Source organism: Monodelphis domestica, chromosome 1 (assembly GCF_027887165.1).
Source record: "Monodelphis domestica isolate mMonDom1 chromosome 1, mMonDom1.pri, whole genome shotgun sequence".
NCBI lineage: Eukaryota > Metazoa > Chordata > Mammalia > Didelphimorphia > Didelphidae > Monodelphis > Monodelphis domestica.
The window spans coordinates 611,119,254-611,135,642 of record NC_077227.1 but is presented as its reverse complement, the minus strand read 5'-3'; the positions used below and the strand labels follow the sequence as shown (position 1 = coordinate 611,135,642).

Genomic DNA, 16,389 nt, shown 5'->3' with positions numbered 1-16,389 from the left:
TAAATATTAATCACACAATGAGGTATAAAAACATTCCTTTCTTTACTGTACCTAAAATAAGTTATTTTGTCCACTATATTTTTCAGTTACATCTATGAGGCAAAAACTTTGTTCAATAGATTTACAGTTCCTTTCATGAAGGAGATTACAACAGTGTAAAGGGGTAAGGGAAATAACACAATTATAAGATAGAAATTGTTAGAATATAAGAAGTTTGGTTAAAGTAGGTCAATGAAGGCTGAAAAATCTGAGGAGTGAAGTATCAGTTCTTGCTAAAGGAAACAGAAATTTTCATGAAGAACATAACTGATATGGCTTTGAAGGAAGGCAGGTATTTCAATAATTAAAAGTGCTTAGGGAATAGCCCATTGCAAGAATGGCCAGTACAAAACTACAATAGGAGAGCACAGAATAAAATTAGGAGATGGTTAGTAGCAGAGTTAGGCTGAGTCAGTGAGGGACTGGAAAACAGCAAAAGAAAGATAAAATCCTTTCCAGCGTACAGCCAGACCACAAAGGGATTAGAACAGTGGGCTAAAATAGTTTATTTTAATGTAAAGGCAATGGCAATTACCCAAGATGATAGAATAGGGAACGATACAAGAATATAACATGGAACTAGAAGGGACAAACACTGCATTAGGAAAATTCCTTTGGCAATGAGGGACAATTTGTAGTAAGTGTAATAAGCATTGCGGAAAAGGGAATATGGATGGGTTGTAAGAGGGAATGGAGAAGGTGAAGGGACAGAGGGAATAAGGAGGGCTGGTGAAGTAAAGGGAGAGATAACCACTGGGTCGAGAGAAGATCTTTGTAATTCTCCCTTTCTCTCACACATCAACCCAAAAGAGAAATACCCCTGAGCTGATGTTAAGGCAAGGAAGAACATGGGCTGTGTCTCAATGAGTAGGTTTCTGGGAAATAATGGAGTTTACCTCTCACAAGGCTTGGCTGGTATTTGAAATCCCAGAAGTCCTACTTGTCTGGCAGGCAGACTATCCCTCTTGGCTTTGCTGTTTAGCCAAGGCTAAATGGCTAGCCTAGCCCATCACCTTCTCTTTCTTTAGTTCTTCTTTGATTTGAATATGACTGTGAGCTTCTTTGCTATAAAGTTGTTTAATAGTTCAAGTAATAAAAGGGGGGAATAAGTTTGTGGGAATAGGGTACCCTACAGGTTGTCATTGTTCTACTTCAGCTGAGACAAATGGCTCAGCCTTAGCTTCTCTTTCTCCTTGCTCTCAAATCATGGTCACTATCCTATTCTAATCAGGTTTCAAATGTCCTTCTTGGGAAGGTCAAGGGATGGGAGGGGTCTTCAGGGTGACCCCATAAAGTTTCAAGAATCAGCACCCTTCAGCTGCAGTTGCTATTCTTTTCTTTCTTTAGTTGATGATCAAAAGATAGCAGGAATCTTCTCTCATCAAGGCAAGGGAAATGGAGACAAGGCTTTGTCACCACAGGTTGGGATCTTGAGCTTGGGTCTTAGCTCCTCACTATCCAGAGTTCAGAAGGCAAAGAGACCTCTTTCTTTTCTCTTTCTCCCACAAGCATCTCCTCTTGCTCCAACTGCTGCTCCCCCTCCCAGCAACATTCTAAACAGTGATTCCTCAGTCTCAGTTTTCCTTTCCACATGAGGGAGGTCACATAGGAGGCCAATACTAGTCTGAGCAAGAATTAATGAAATCTTAATTTAGATGATGAGAGTAGAAATGAAGGAATAATTAAAAAAGAAACTTCAGCATTAAAATCAATGATGATTGACAACTGGACTTCTGGGCTAAGATGGACACAGAGTAGAAGCAAGGGTCTTCTTCTCCTCACCACCAACCCATATAAAGTGCCTCAAAAGAAAAAAAAAATCAGACAAGTGAAGGGGTTCATCTGTAGGGCACAGCCTTGAAGGTAAGCAAGGTTTGGGCACTTCCGCACTATGAAGGGGTAAAATTACTCCTATGAAAGTGCAAGGTGATTACCTCCCCTCCACTCCACCTACCACGTCAGAGTCAGAGCGAGCATAGGGCAATCTCTAGGTTCTCAGGGGCTGGCTGAGGACACCACAGGCTTACCTCTGAGAGCAGTGAGACTTGAGACCACAGGAGGCTGAGGAATGAGGAGTTGGGGCACAGAGACAGGGCAAAGGACTGCCCACAGCAGACATAGTGGAGGCTGAAAAATAGCCTCAGGGCAAAAACTGCTCTGTAGATCAATGCACAGAGACCTGCCTACCCTCCTCACTCAGACTTCTGGCTGGGAAGGGAGGAAAAAACTAACATAGCAATGGCCACCAACATCCAAGAACTACAATCTACAACTACCAAAAAAAGTAAGGAAAAAACCTCTGACCCTAGATAACTTCTACAGAGAAGAGCAGCACACTACAGAGAAGACAACAGAGGGCAACAAACAACCAACCCATCCAAATTAAAAAAAAAAAAAGATGGAGATTGATAACAAGCTCTCCAGGAAATCAAATTTGAGTCTGAGGACCAAGTAAGAAAGATAGGAGAAATTTCACAAGAAAAGTGGGAAATAGTTCAAAAAGAAAATGTAAAAAAGAATCTCCCACTTGGAAAAAGAAGTACAGAAATCAAATGAAATGATAGGAAAATTGGAGACAGAATTGACCTGCTGGAAGCCAAGAAAAGCAGGATAGACCAAACCAAAAAAAGGAAAATCAAAAGATCATAGCTGAAAAACCAGTATTTAAAGACTAGAACTGAGCAAGTAGAAGCCAATGATATCACAAGACACCAAGAATTAATAAAGCAAAGTCAAAAGGATGACAAAAATAGAAGGAAGCATGAAATATCTCATTGATAAGACAACTGACTTAGAAAACAGTTCCAGGTCAGACAACTGGAGAATCATAGGTCCACCTGGAAACCTAGAAATAAACAGAAAACTTGATATCATCCAGGATAACTGCCCTGATGTTCTTGAACAAGAGGGCATAATAGACATTGAAAGAGTCCATAGATTACTCTCTACATTAAATCCTCAAAAGAAAATGCCCAGGAATGTAACCGCCAAATTCAAGAACTTCCAAGCTAAGAAGAAAATATTACAAGAAACCAGAAAGAGATAATTCAGATATCAAGGAGCCTCACTCATGATTACACAGGATCTGGCAGTCTCCATACTAAAGGACTGTAAGGCTTGGACTATGATATTCAGATAGGCAAGAGAATTGGGTCTACAAGCCATCAAAGCTGACTATATATACTACCAGGGGAAAGTATGGGCATTCAACAAAATAGAAGATTTCCAAGTATTTATAAAGAAAAGAACGGAACTATATAGAAAATTTGATGTCCAAATACAAAAATCAAGAGAAACATGAAAATGTATACAAGAAAGAGAGGGGCTTAGGGTTATGATTACCCAAAATCTATTGGATAGCAACTACAAAAAAGAAGGCAGGAGTGGCAATTGTGATATTTGCCAAAGCCAAAGTAAAAATAGATCTGATTAAAAAAAGATAGGGAAGATAATTACAAAGTGATAAAAGGCAGTAAAGAAAATGAGAAAATATCAGTATTCAATAAGCATGCACCAAATGGTATAGCATTCAAATTTTTAAAGGAGAAACTAAGGAGCTTAAGGAGGAAATAGTAAAAGTATATTAGTGGGAGACCTGAACCTACCTCTATCAAATGTAGATAAATAAAAAAATAACAATAGGTAAGAGCGGTGAATGAAATCTTAGAAAAATTGGAGTTAATAGTTATGGAGGAGGAAAATAAATAGGGACAAAAAGGACTATAACTTCTTTTCATCAACATATTATACATTCACAAAGAATCACCATGTACTAGGGCATAAAAAAATGCAAAAAAGCATAAATAATAAATGCGACCTTTTCAGATAATAATGCAATGAAAGTAATAATTAGTAAGGGTACATAGAGAGACAAAAAATAATTAGAAATTGAGTAATGTGATTCTCCAAATGGTTGGTTAAAGAACAAATCATAGAAACAACTAATAATTTCATTGAAGAGAATGACAATGAGAAGACATCATATCAAAATCCATGGGATGCAGCTAAAGCAGCACTCAGGGGAAAATGTATATCCTTTAGTGCATATATTATCAAATCAGAGAGGGAAGAGTTTAATAAATTAGGCATACAAATTAAAAAAACCTAAAAAGAGAACAAATTATAAATTCCCAGATAAAAACTAAAATTAGAAATCCTAAAAATTAAAGGAGAAATTAATAAAATTGAAAGTGAAAAATAATTAATGAATTAATAAATAAGACTAGCAGCTGATACTTAAAAAAACAAATAAAATAGATAAAGTACTGGTTAATCTTATAAAAAAAGGAAAGAAGAAAAATAAATTAATAGTATCAAAGATGAAAAGGATGATGTTACCTCTAATGTAGAGGAAATAAAGGTAATTATTAAGAACTATTTTCTCCAATTGTATCTCAATAAATACAACAATCTAGGTGATGTGGATGAATATTTACAAAAATATAAATTGCCTTGATTAACAGAAGAAGAAATAGAATACTTAAAAAATCCCTAATCAGAAAAAGAAATTGAATAAATCATCAAAGAATTCCCTAAGAAAAAAATCTCCATGGCCAGATGGATTCACAAGTGAATTCTATCAAACATTTAAAGAATAACTAATCCCAGGACTATACAAGCGATTTGACAAAATAAGTAAAGAAGGGAGTTCTACCAAATTCCTTTAATGATGCAAAAATAGTACAGATTCCAAAGGCAGGCAGATCAAAAACAGAAAAAAAGCTACAGACTCAACTCCTTAATGAACATAGATGCAAAAATCTTAAATACAACACTAGCAAAAAGACTCCAGCAAGTGATCATAAGGGTTCTTCACTATGATCAGATCGGATTTATACCAGGAATGCAAGGATGGTTTAATATTAGGAAAACCACCCACATAATTGACCATATCAACAAGTAAACCAACAAAAATCACATGATTATCTCAATAGATGACAAAAAAGTCTTTGATAAAATATAACACTCATTATTACTGAAAACAATAGAAAGTATAGAAATAGAAGGGCCTTTCCTAAAAATAGTAAATAGTATATATTTAAAACCATCAGCAACCAACAACTGCAATGGGGATAAATTAGAAAACTTCAGAATAAGATTAAGAGTGAAACAAAAATGCCCATTATCATCTCTATAATTTAACATTGTACTAGAAACACTATCAGTAGCAATTAGAGAAGAAAAAGAAATTGAAGATATTAAAATAGGCAATGAGGAGACTAAACTATCACTCTTTGCAGGTGATATGATGATCTAATTAAAGAATTCTAGAGAATCAACTAAAAAGCTAGTGGAAATAATCAACAACTTTAGCAAAGTTGTGGAATACAAAATAAACCCACATAAATCATCAGTATTTCTATATATTTCCAACACACAGCAGCAACAAGAGTTAGAAAGAGAAATTCCATTAAAAAAACCCTAGAAAATATAAAATATTTAGGAATCTATCTGCCAAGACAAACATAGGAAGTATATGAACACAACTACAAAACACTTTCCACACAATTAAACCTAGATCTAAAGAAATGGAAAAACATTTATTGCTCATGGGTAGGACGAGCTAACATAATAAAAATGATAATCCTACCCAATTTAATTTACTTATTCAGTGTAGTATCTATCAAACTATGCAGTACCTATCAAACTACCAAGAAAGTTTTTACTGAATTAGAAAAAAATATAACAAAGTTCATTTGGAAGAACAAAAGATCAAGAATATCAAGGGAAATAATAAAAAATGTGAAGGATGGGGGGGCCTAGCAGAACCAGATCTTAAACTGTATTATAAAGCAGTGGTCATCAAAACAATATGGTACTGGCTAAGAGACTGAAGGGTAGATCAGTGGAAAAGACTTGACCTCAGCAAGACAGTGTACAATAAACTCAAAAATTTCAGCTTTTGGGACAAAAGCCCACTATTTGACAAAAACTGCTGAGAAAATTGGAAAACAGTATGGGAGAGATTAGGTTTAGATCAACATTTCACATCCTATACCAAGGTAAATTCAGAATAGGTGAATGACTTAAAATAAAGAAGGAAACTATAAGTAAATTAGGTAACATAGTATAGTATACCTATCAGATCTATGGGAAAGGAAAGAGTTTAAGAACAATGAAGGGATAGAGAATATAACAAAAATGTAAAATGAATAATTTTGACTACATTAAATTAAAAAGGTTTTGTACAAACAAAACTAATGCAACCAAAATTAGAAGGGAACCAACAAATTGGGAAAAAATCTTCTTAACAAAAACCTGACAAAGGTCTAATCACTCAAATTTATAAGGAGCTAAATCAATTATACAAAAAATCAAGCCATTTCCCAATTCACAAATGGGCAAGGGACACAAAAGGGCAATTTTCAGATAAAGAAATAAAAACTATATGCACATGAAAAAATGTTCTAAATCTCTTTAATTAGAGAAAATAAAATCAAAACGACTCTAAGGTACCACCTCATACGTAGCAGATTGGCTAATATGACAGCAAAGGAAAACAATGAATGTTATAGGGGATATGGAAAAATTAGGACATTAATGCACTGCTGGTGGAGTTGTGAATTGATCTGACTATTCTGGAAGGCAATTTGGAACTATACCCAAAGGGCTTTAAATGACTGCCTGCCCTTTGATCTAGTCAAAGCACTGCTGAGTTTATACCCCAAAGAGATAAGTAAAAGGTACAAAAACATTCATAGCTGTGCTCTTTGTGGTGGCAAAAAATTGGAAAATGAGGGAATGCCCTTCGATTGGGGAATGGCTGAACAAATTATGGAATCTGTTGTTAATGGAATACAATCGGGCTAAAAGGAGGGATAATGAACTGGAGAAATTCCATGTGAAATGGACGACTCCAGGAATTGATGCAGAGTGAAATGAGCACAACCAGGAGAACATTGTACATAGAAACTGATCTACTGTGGCACAATCGAATATAATAGATTTCTCTACTAGAAGTAATGCAATGACCCAGGATAATTCTGAGGGACTTATGGGAAAGAATGCTATCCACATTCAGAGAAAGAACTGTGGGAGCAGAAACAGAAGAAAAACACCTGCTTGAATACATGGTTTGATGGGGATATGATTAGGCATGTAGACTCTAAATCAGGGGTCCCCAAACTTTTTTACACAGGGGGCCAGTTCAGTGTCCCTCAGACTGTTGGAGGGCTGGACTATAAAAACAAATAAACAAACAAACAAACTATGAACAAATCCCTATGCACACAACACGTATTTTAAAGTAAAAAAACAAACAAACCCAAAAAACCAAAATGGGAACAAATACAATATTTAAAATATAGAACAAGTAAATTTAAATCAATGGACTGACCAGTATTTCAATGACCACCACTATACCAGTAGGGCAGCAGTATACAAAGTACAGAATCCCCTCTCCCAGATAGGCACTCAACATACTGATGTCTTCCATTGTGCAGCCACATAATCCTTTGCGCGATACCTCGTTCTCATTCAGTTACTCTCAGAACAAGGTGCCACACAAAGGATTATGTCACTGGAAGTAGTACTGTATGTGAGCGATGCTGTGCTTTGTGGCGCACCACATACAGTATTCCAGGAGCACAGGATGCGAATGCATTCGCATCCTGTGCTCCTCACCAGAAGGTGCCCCTTCTGGAAGTGTGGGGGCCTGATAAATGGCCTTAGGGGACCACATGTGGCCCATGCGCCATAGTTTAGGAACCCTTGCTCTAAATGATCACCCTAGTGCAAATAATAATACAGAAATAAGTCTTGATCAATGATACACATAAAACCCAGTGGAATTTTGCATTGGCTATGGGTGTGTGTGTGTGGGAATGGGGTGGGCAGAGAGGAGGGAAAGAACATGAATCATGTAACCACAGAAGAATATTCTAAATTAATTAAACTTAAAAAAAAACCCCAATGATTGACAACTGATTGAAGGTGGACAGTGATGGTAAGAGAAGAGGAAACTTAGACTGTAATGCTTTGAGAGTGTGGGTGACTAAAAGAATGATGACACCATCAACAAAAAACGAAACTTGGAAAGGGGTAAAGGTAGGAAAAACAATAATTTGAGATAAGACTGGAAAGCATGACTATCATTTTGCTTTTATTACTGAATTGGAGAAAGAAGAAAGATCAATAAGTTTACTATTGCTCTTCAATGACATATTTTGGCTGAAATGACCACCATTTAGTTTTATGACAGACAGAAATTACTAAAGGGGAAAATGAGTTTTAGGATCTTCCTAAAATAGTTTTTAAAAGGTTTCTCTAATGAAATTTAAAAAATAAAATCAAAATAAAAATTTAAATTAAATTTCATTTCTAAATAACAAAGTCTATCCTCTTTATATAGTCTCTCTCTATAGAAATATATATATATATATGTTATTTTCTAACATTCTCAATCTATTAACATTGATTCTCTCCACAGCTTTCACCAGTCTCCTACCCACTGAAAAGGCCAACAATATATCAATTTTACAAGGGAAATCATGTATATTTCCATTAGCCATATCTCAAAAGAAGAGAAAAAAATCAAACTTCAATTTATACTGAGAATTCATCAGTTCTCTCTCTCTGGAAGTGTACAGCATGTCTTTATCCTCTTATGAGTCCTTTGGAATTGTCTTGGTCTTGATTAGTGTAGCCAAGTCCTTCACAGTTGATCATCATTAAAACATTGCTGTTATTGTGCACAATGATCTCTTGGTTCTTCTCAGTTCGCTGTGCATCAGCTCATAAAAGCCTTGCCATGTTTTTTTTTGAAATTACTACCGTTGTCATTTCTTGTAGCACTGTAGTACTCCATTATAATCACATATAATAACTGTATTAGAGGGTTGGTTTGGGTATAATGGAGAAAGAGTAGATGATAAATGCCCAGAAGGTAGAAGGAGGGTGAGATGGATGAGATGGATTTCCCCCCTGATTCAGTCTTCTTCAAATATGTCTCCCACTAACCCTGCCTTTTCACCCCTCTAATAACTGATTTTAATGGGTAAACCTTGGGGAAAGACAGAGAAATCAGCTTTCTTCCTCCTCCAAAATGACAAAGAAGTCAATTTATGATAACTGGCAACTTTATTCTAACAATTGTGGTTAGGTTAAAATAAGAAAGGATGTCTGAAGATTGAGGTCTGTAGGAAAGAGGGTAAAGGAAGTCCTTGACTTTCTAAAATATCTTTTCCCCTCATTCCAAAGTTGAGAGACTCAGGCTTGCCAGCCTGGTCTCTGAGAGGTTCAGACCACTGGTCTTTATCACAGCAGAGCCAATGTCCAGACCCAGGGTGTCACAGGAGCTGTGTGAAGATCCTGTTATGCTGTTCTTATTCTTCTCAGTTTCTGCCACAATTCTTGGTATCATTGGGGGTGGGGGCATGGTGGTTAAATTCAATGAGGAATTTTGTATGGCTCAGGAGACAACCTCTGATCAGACTGTCACCTTTGCTGTCTCAAGATAGAGAGAGATCAACTGCCTCTCCTTGGAATCTCCTCTTCCCTCAAGATCCAAGCTCTCTCAACCCATCTCCCCCTGTGGTTGAACCTTTGCCTTTCTTCCAGCTTCTGTCCTTCAAAGTCTTTGGATCATTCCTCTATCACATAACTTGTTCATCCATCTCTCCCAATGGAGGGCATCCCCTCAATTTCCATTTCTTTGCTACCACAAAAATAGCATCCATAAATATTTTATACCTATAAGACCTTTTTATTTTTCTCATTTATCTCTTTGGGATACAGACCTGATACTGGTATTGCTGAGTCAAAGAGTATGCATAGTTTTATAGCCCTTTGATTATAGTTCCAGACCGTTCTTCTGAATGGTAGAACCAGTTCACTATTCTAAGAACAGTTCATTATCTACCTATTTCCCCTCATCTCCTCTTGCATCTGCTATTTCTGATAGGTGTGAGATGGTATTTCAGAACTGTTTCACTTTGCCTTTCTCTAGTCAATAATGATTTAGAGCATTTTTCATATGACTATAAATAGCTTTGATTTCTTCTTCTGAAAATACCTTTCTATATCCTTTGAACCACTTATCAATTGGAGAATAACTTTTATTTAAAGACTTTTCAAAGAGCTACTACTGATTGAGAATTTGAAAAAAATTGATAAAAATAGGAGAATCTAATTAAATACTTCAAGTACTGAGGGAGTACTGAAATACTATTTCAGTAGCAAGCCCTATTGCTAAACTCAGTAAACATAATTCTTTTTTAGATGACCTTTATATTAATATTTTATGTTACATTATAACTACCTTCTCTTTGGCATTTAAAGTCCTTAACAACCTGATCATTTACCCTTCTGGTCTTATATGTTACTTTCCACCACATACTCTGTGATATAGTGACACCGGCCCCTGTTGTTCCTTGAAGATGATTTATGCCCAACTCTCAGAATTTTCACTGATAGTTTGCCCATCTACTACCCCAGAAATACTCTCCCATTTTTAATAAGTAACTTTTTAAAAATATATTTTATTTGATCATTTCCAAGCATTATTCGTTAAAGACATAGATCATTTTCTTTTCCTCCCCCCCACCCCCCATAGCCGATGCGTAAGTCCACTGGGCATTAGATGTTTTCTTGATTTGAACCCATTGCTTTGTTGATAGTATTTGCATTAGAGTGTTCATTTAGAGTCTCTCCTCTGTCATGTCCCCTCAACCGCTGTATTCAGGCAGTTGCTTTTCCTCGGTGTTTCCACTCCCATAGTTTATCCTTTGCTTATGAATGGTGTTTTTTTCTCCTGGATCCCTGCAAATTGTTCAGGGACATTACACCACCATTTATGGAGAAGTCCATTACGTTTGATTATACCACAGTGTATTAGTCTCTGTGTACAACGTTCTCCTGGTTCTGCTCCTCTCGCTCTGCATCACTTCCTGGAGGTTGTTCCAGTCTCCATGGAACTCCTCCACTTTATTATTCCTTTTAGCACAATAGTATTCCATCACCAACATATACCACAGTTTGTTCAGCCATTCCCAAATTGATGGGCATCCCCTCATTTTCCAGTTTTTGGCCACCACAAAGAGCGCAGCTATGAATATTTTTGTACAAGTCTTTTTGTCCATTATCTCTTTGGGGTACAGACCCAGCAGTGCTATGGCTGGATCAAAGGGTAGATATTCAATAAGTAACTTTTTGATACTCCTTAATGCTGGTATTCTTCTCTATTGATAATATAGAATTTATCTTGTTTGAACACTTGTTTTCATATTGTTTCCTGCTAGTCTGTGAGACTCTTGGGAGCAGGGACTCTCTTGTGCCTTTCTCTATAACCCCATCACTTAGCACAGTGCCTGGCAAACAGAGGTGCTAAAGGAATATTTATTGACTAACTGTAAAGACAGTGACAATTTAAATAAGTAATAATTTTTAATATTCCTTAAATATGTGAAAATAACAGGTCATAAATCATATATTTAGTTTATAGCTGCACTTTGTGGTGGCAAAAAATTGGAAAACAAGGGGATGTCCCTTGACTGGGGAATGTCTGAACAAACTGTGGTATATGATGGTGATGGAATACTATTGTGCTATAAGGAATGATGAACTGGATGATTTCAAAAAGAACAGGAAAGACCTATATGAACTAATGCAGAGTGAAATAAGTAGAACCAGGAGAACATTATACATAGTAATTGCAATATTATGGGACAATCAAATGCAATGACTTTGCTACTAACATTAAACAATGATCCAGGACAATTCTGAGGTACTTATGAGAAAGAAAGCTATCCACCTCTAACGAAAGAACTTTCAAAGTAGAAGAAAAACATATGATTTATCACTTGTTTATTTGGGTATATGATTTGGGCTTTGGTTTTATAAGATTAATCTCTTCCAAAGAATGAATAATATGGAAATAGGTTTTGAGTGATAATACATGTATAATCCAGTGGAATTGCTGGTTAACTCTAGGAGGGGGAGAGGGAAGAGGTGAGGAAGAAAACATGAATCATGTGATCTTGGAAAACGTATGTGGAAATTTTTACTGTAATAAAATAAAGAAAAAGACCCCATACATTAAAAAAAATAGAAATATCTGTGGTCATGGGCTGAGAGGAGAGGGAAAATTTAGATTAATGCAGACTAAACCTAAAAAACATTTTGTACTATATAAAATGACAAAACTACCTCACATCTATTTTTATCACTCTGCTTTTAACAGAATGTACCCACTTAGCAAGAAGCATCTGTGTACAAAACCAGATTCGAATGTTTCCAGCTTTTCTGTGTTCAGGTAGTATGAGTGAAAAGATTAAAAAAAAATCTTAAAGGCAGAGGAGGCAAAAATTCTTTCTTTATCAAGGAAGATAAATATCTTCAGATTTTCTGATGGCACTAGGCGCTGCCAAAGTAATACCAGTCAAAGAAAAAAACTAAAGACAGATTTAATATAGTTGTGTAAATGGGGAGAAAAAAAATCACAAATTTCTATGCAAACAAAATAATACAAAATAAAATATACTTCGAAAAAGGCTCGAAACTAACAGATAAAATCTTGGAAAAATATTTAAGTATCATCATAGGCTGTTACTTTAAATATATAGACTGAATGCACCAACTTAACCAAAAAAGGTCAAAATGTTAGACAGAATTTAGCAGGTGGTAGAAATAAATAATTCTATATTTGTACAAAATAACAGTATGCCTGCCTTTGGAATACTGCTCACAGTTAGAAATAACAATATGGAATAGGTCCAGAAAAGAGCACCTAAAATGAACAAGATGGTAGAGGATGATTAATAAGAGGGAACACTTATAAAAAATAACACAAGATATATTAGGATGATACAATAAGTTATTAAACTTCAACGAACATAGCAAATAATATCAGTGGCTACAAAAGACTCCACTTTTTAGTAATTCATAATGTCCACTCTTAATATTACAGACTCTTAGTCTGAGAGTGGATATTCATTTCAATTGACCAAGGAAGCATATATAAGTACATGCTATATGTAAGATGACAGTTATGTGGCAGAACTGATAGAGTGCTGGGTCTGGAGTGAATCATATTCATCTTCCTGAGTTCAAATCTAGCCTCAGACACTTACTAATTACCCTCAACAAGTCACTTAATCCTATTTTCCTCGGTATGGCATGTAAAATGAGTTGGAGAAGGAAATAGCAAAACACCCCATTATCTTTGCCAAGAAAATCCCAAATATGGTCATGAAGTAACAGATACAACTGAAAAACAACTAATCAATAAAATCTCAGGCATTGTGATAGGTGTTGGACCTGGTTAAAGTATATAAAACTAAAAAAGAACATAGTGATCATCTGATTAAATTATGAGATTTTTGCAATAAAAATCAGATGGCCTGGCTCTAAAATCTGGGTACAATAGAAACTAGCTATTAAGTGACTGTTTTATGGAAGACTTGTTGCATTTGCACATTGCAGAGTCTTGCATTTTCTGCCCTTCAGTTGTATTTGTGAGGAAAAAGCTTAAAAATGTGATATGACTAGTAAGAGAATTTATTTGACTATGCACATGTGTTCCCAAACATTTTTTTCTTTTCTTTCCATTTTTTTTTCTGGAATAGAGAGTTGAGAAAGAGAGAAAATTTATTTCTGTTAGCTTAAAGAAAATTTAAAACAAAATTTTATTTTTAGTATTTGTAACAAATTTTTAAAGACTAGGAGAAATCCTTGAAATTAGGGGTAGAATTAGTCACTCAGAAGCATTTATTGTTTATTATGGGCTAAGCACTGGGAAAACAATATTAAAAAAGGCAAACCTAGCACTTTTCCTTGAGAAGCTCATATTCTGATGGGTGAACAACATGAATAAATGTATATACCTACAGGAAAAACTGAGGAAAAAAATCTCAAAGGGAAGGCACTAGCATTAAGAAGGATAAGTAAAGACTTCTTTTTGGTGGGATTTTAGCTGAGTCTTGAAGGAATATAGATAGGGTAGCCAGGAGGCTGAGTCTCAAGAGAAAATTCTGGGCATGGAAAACAGACAGTGAAAATACAAAGAGTTATGATATAGAATATCTTATGCCAAGAAGAGAAAGTAGGCCCATGTCACTGGATTTTAAAGAAAACCTAGAAAGGAAAAAGATGTAAGGTGACTGAAGAGAACAAGAAACTTCATTACGAAAGGTTATAAAAGTGAAAGTTATTTTTAAAAATGTATTGTTCATCCTGGAGTTTAAAAGACATGTTCAGATGTGTACTTACGGATGATAATTTTGGTACCTGAGAGAATTATGGACTGCATAAGGCTACTATAGTAGCCCAGGAATGAAGGTATGACGGCCTGCAGTAGGATGGTGATTATGCCAGAGAGAAAGATGGAATTGATGGGTCTTGACAACAAATTGCACATAGAAAATGAAAGACAGGAGTGATCCTGGATGACTAGGAAGAGGGTGATGCTATTCTCTACAATAGCAGCATTTGGAAAACAGTATGGTTTAGGAGGAAAGGCAATGAGTTTAATTTTGTACATGTTGAGTTTAAAATATCTGTAGGATATCGAGTTTGAGATGTAAGACTGGAGGTCAGGAAAGAGAACAAAGTGGGATAAATATGAGAAATATTTGCATGGAATTGATAGCTGAATTTGTGAGAACTAATCAATTGCCAAACAAAATAATACAGAGAATAAAAAGAAAAGAAAATGACTCAAGGCAGGTTTGAGGGACTCTCATAGTTAGTGGCCAAAACCTGGGTGGAGGTCTGGCAAAGGAGCCTAAGAAGTAGCATTTAGAAAGATAGAATGAGAACCAGGAGACAACAGTGTCACAAAAACATATAGAAGAGAATTTCAAGAAGAGGGCGATTGACAGTGTCAACAGCTACAAAAAGGTCAAGAAGGATGAAAAAAAGTCTATTAGACTTGGCAAAGTTAGAGTTCACTGACAACTTTGGAGAGAGCACTTTTGGTTGAATGATAAGGTCAGAAACCAGATTAGACATTTTAAAAGACAGTGAGAAGAAAGGCAGTGAAAGAGCACTAATTGTAAATGACCTTAAAAGGGATAGGAATGATAGCTAGAGAGAATGGACAAATCAAGTAATAGATTTTTGTGGGTAAGGGAAACAAGGGGGGGGGATCTGGGAAGTAGTCAGAAGACATGGAAAGATTAAATTCATGCAAAAAATTGAGAGATGAGAAAGGAAACAATCAGCTGGGGAATTTTCTTTGGCACACTTAAAAACTTATGTGACTAGTCAAGTCACATCTCTTTAAATGAGACAACAATGAAGAAAACAATGGAAGAAGGCATCTGAATGATGTGATATGAAGAAAAGAGAAGCTGGATTTTTTTAGTGAATGGCCTCAATTTTTAATTTAAAATATGAAGCAAGGATGTAAAGTTTAAAGAGGATGAAAAAGTTCAGAAAAGCTTTTGTGGTAAACAAGATAGTGAATTGATTAGGGAGATGCAAGATAGCTTTGATACAGAGAAGAATCAGTTTTAGAACAAATAAAAGGAATAGTTTTTAAACTGAAGAGAAAAGAGTAAGTCAAAAGGTGGTAAAATAAAGTAAATAGCTCTCTCACACATGTCCCCTTGTCTCATTCACAAGATCAAAATCCTAGTTCAGATTCTAGTTGCCTCTTTCATGGATTGTTGCAATAGTATCCTAACTGATCTCACTGATTTCCAATTTTTCTTTACTCTGATCCATTCTCCATATTGCTGCCAAACAGACATTTCCAAACTCAGGTCTAATTAACTATGTCACTTCTGCTTGAGTAGTTTTAGTGGCTCTCTATTGGGAAGAAAGGGAATAAACATTTATATAGTGCCTATTACATGTAAGGCACTGTGCTAAGCACTTTATGGATTAATACTTCCTTAATAATTGATTTACTGATAGAATATGAGCACTTCTATTTAATACTTAAAAACCTTTTACAATCTCACTCCAGACTATCACTTCAAACTTAATGAACATAATTCTTCTCTAGACAGATTTGTTTGCTTTTCTTAGGAATGTCAGAAACCCTAAATTAACCCCTTGCTAATGACTCTCTCTCTCTCTTTTTTTTTTGGAGTTGTCATGTCCTCCAGGCCAAAATGTAGCAGTTGACCATAATTTATCCAATCAAGATGTGCTGTGAGCTTGGTCGTGAGTCCCTTGTGGGATTATAGCCCGGGGGAACTCTGCTGCTTCTTAAACCAACTAGACCAAACAGTCCCTGAGCTTAGACAAGCAACTGGAGGAACTACAACAATCACATTCAGGTCAGAAGGCCCCGATATAAACAGACTCCTTGAGGCTGATCAAACTCTACCTGGTTGCTGGGCAAACTTTGCCATTGCAGCCACTACACATTACTTTCTTATTATTTGTCTTACCATAACTATATAC

At 35.8% G+C, this 16,389-nt stretch overlaps 1 protein-coding gene across 5 annotated transcripts in view; it reads right to left on the bottom strand.

Moving 5' to 3' along the window:
* RALGAPA2 (Ral GTPase activating protein catalytic subunit alpha 2) overlaps window positions 1-16,389 on the bottom strand; it is a 544,635-nt gene that overhangs the window by 158,896 nt on the left and 369,350 nt on the right. The window lies entirely within an intron of this gene.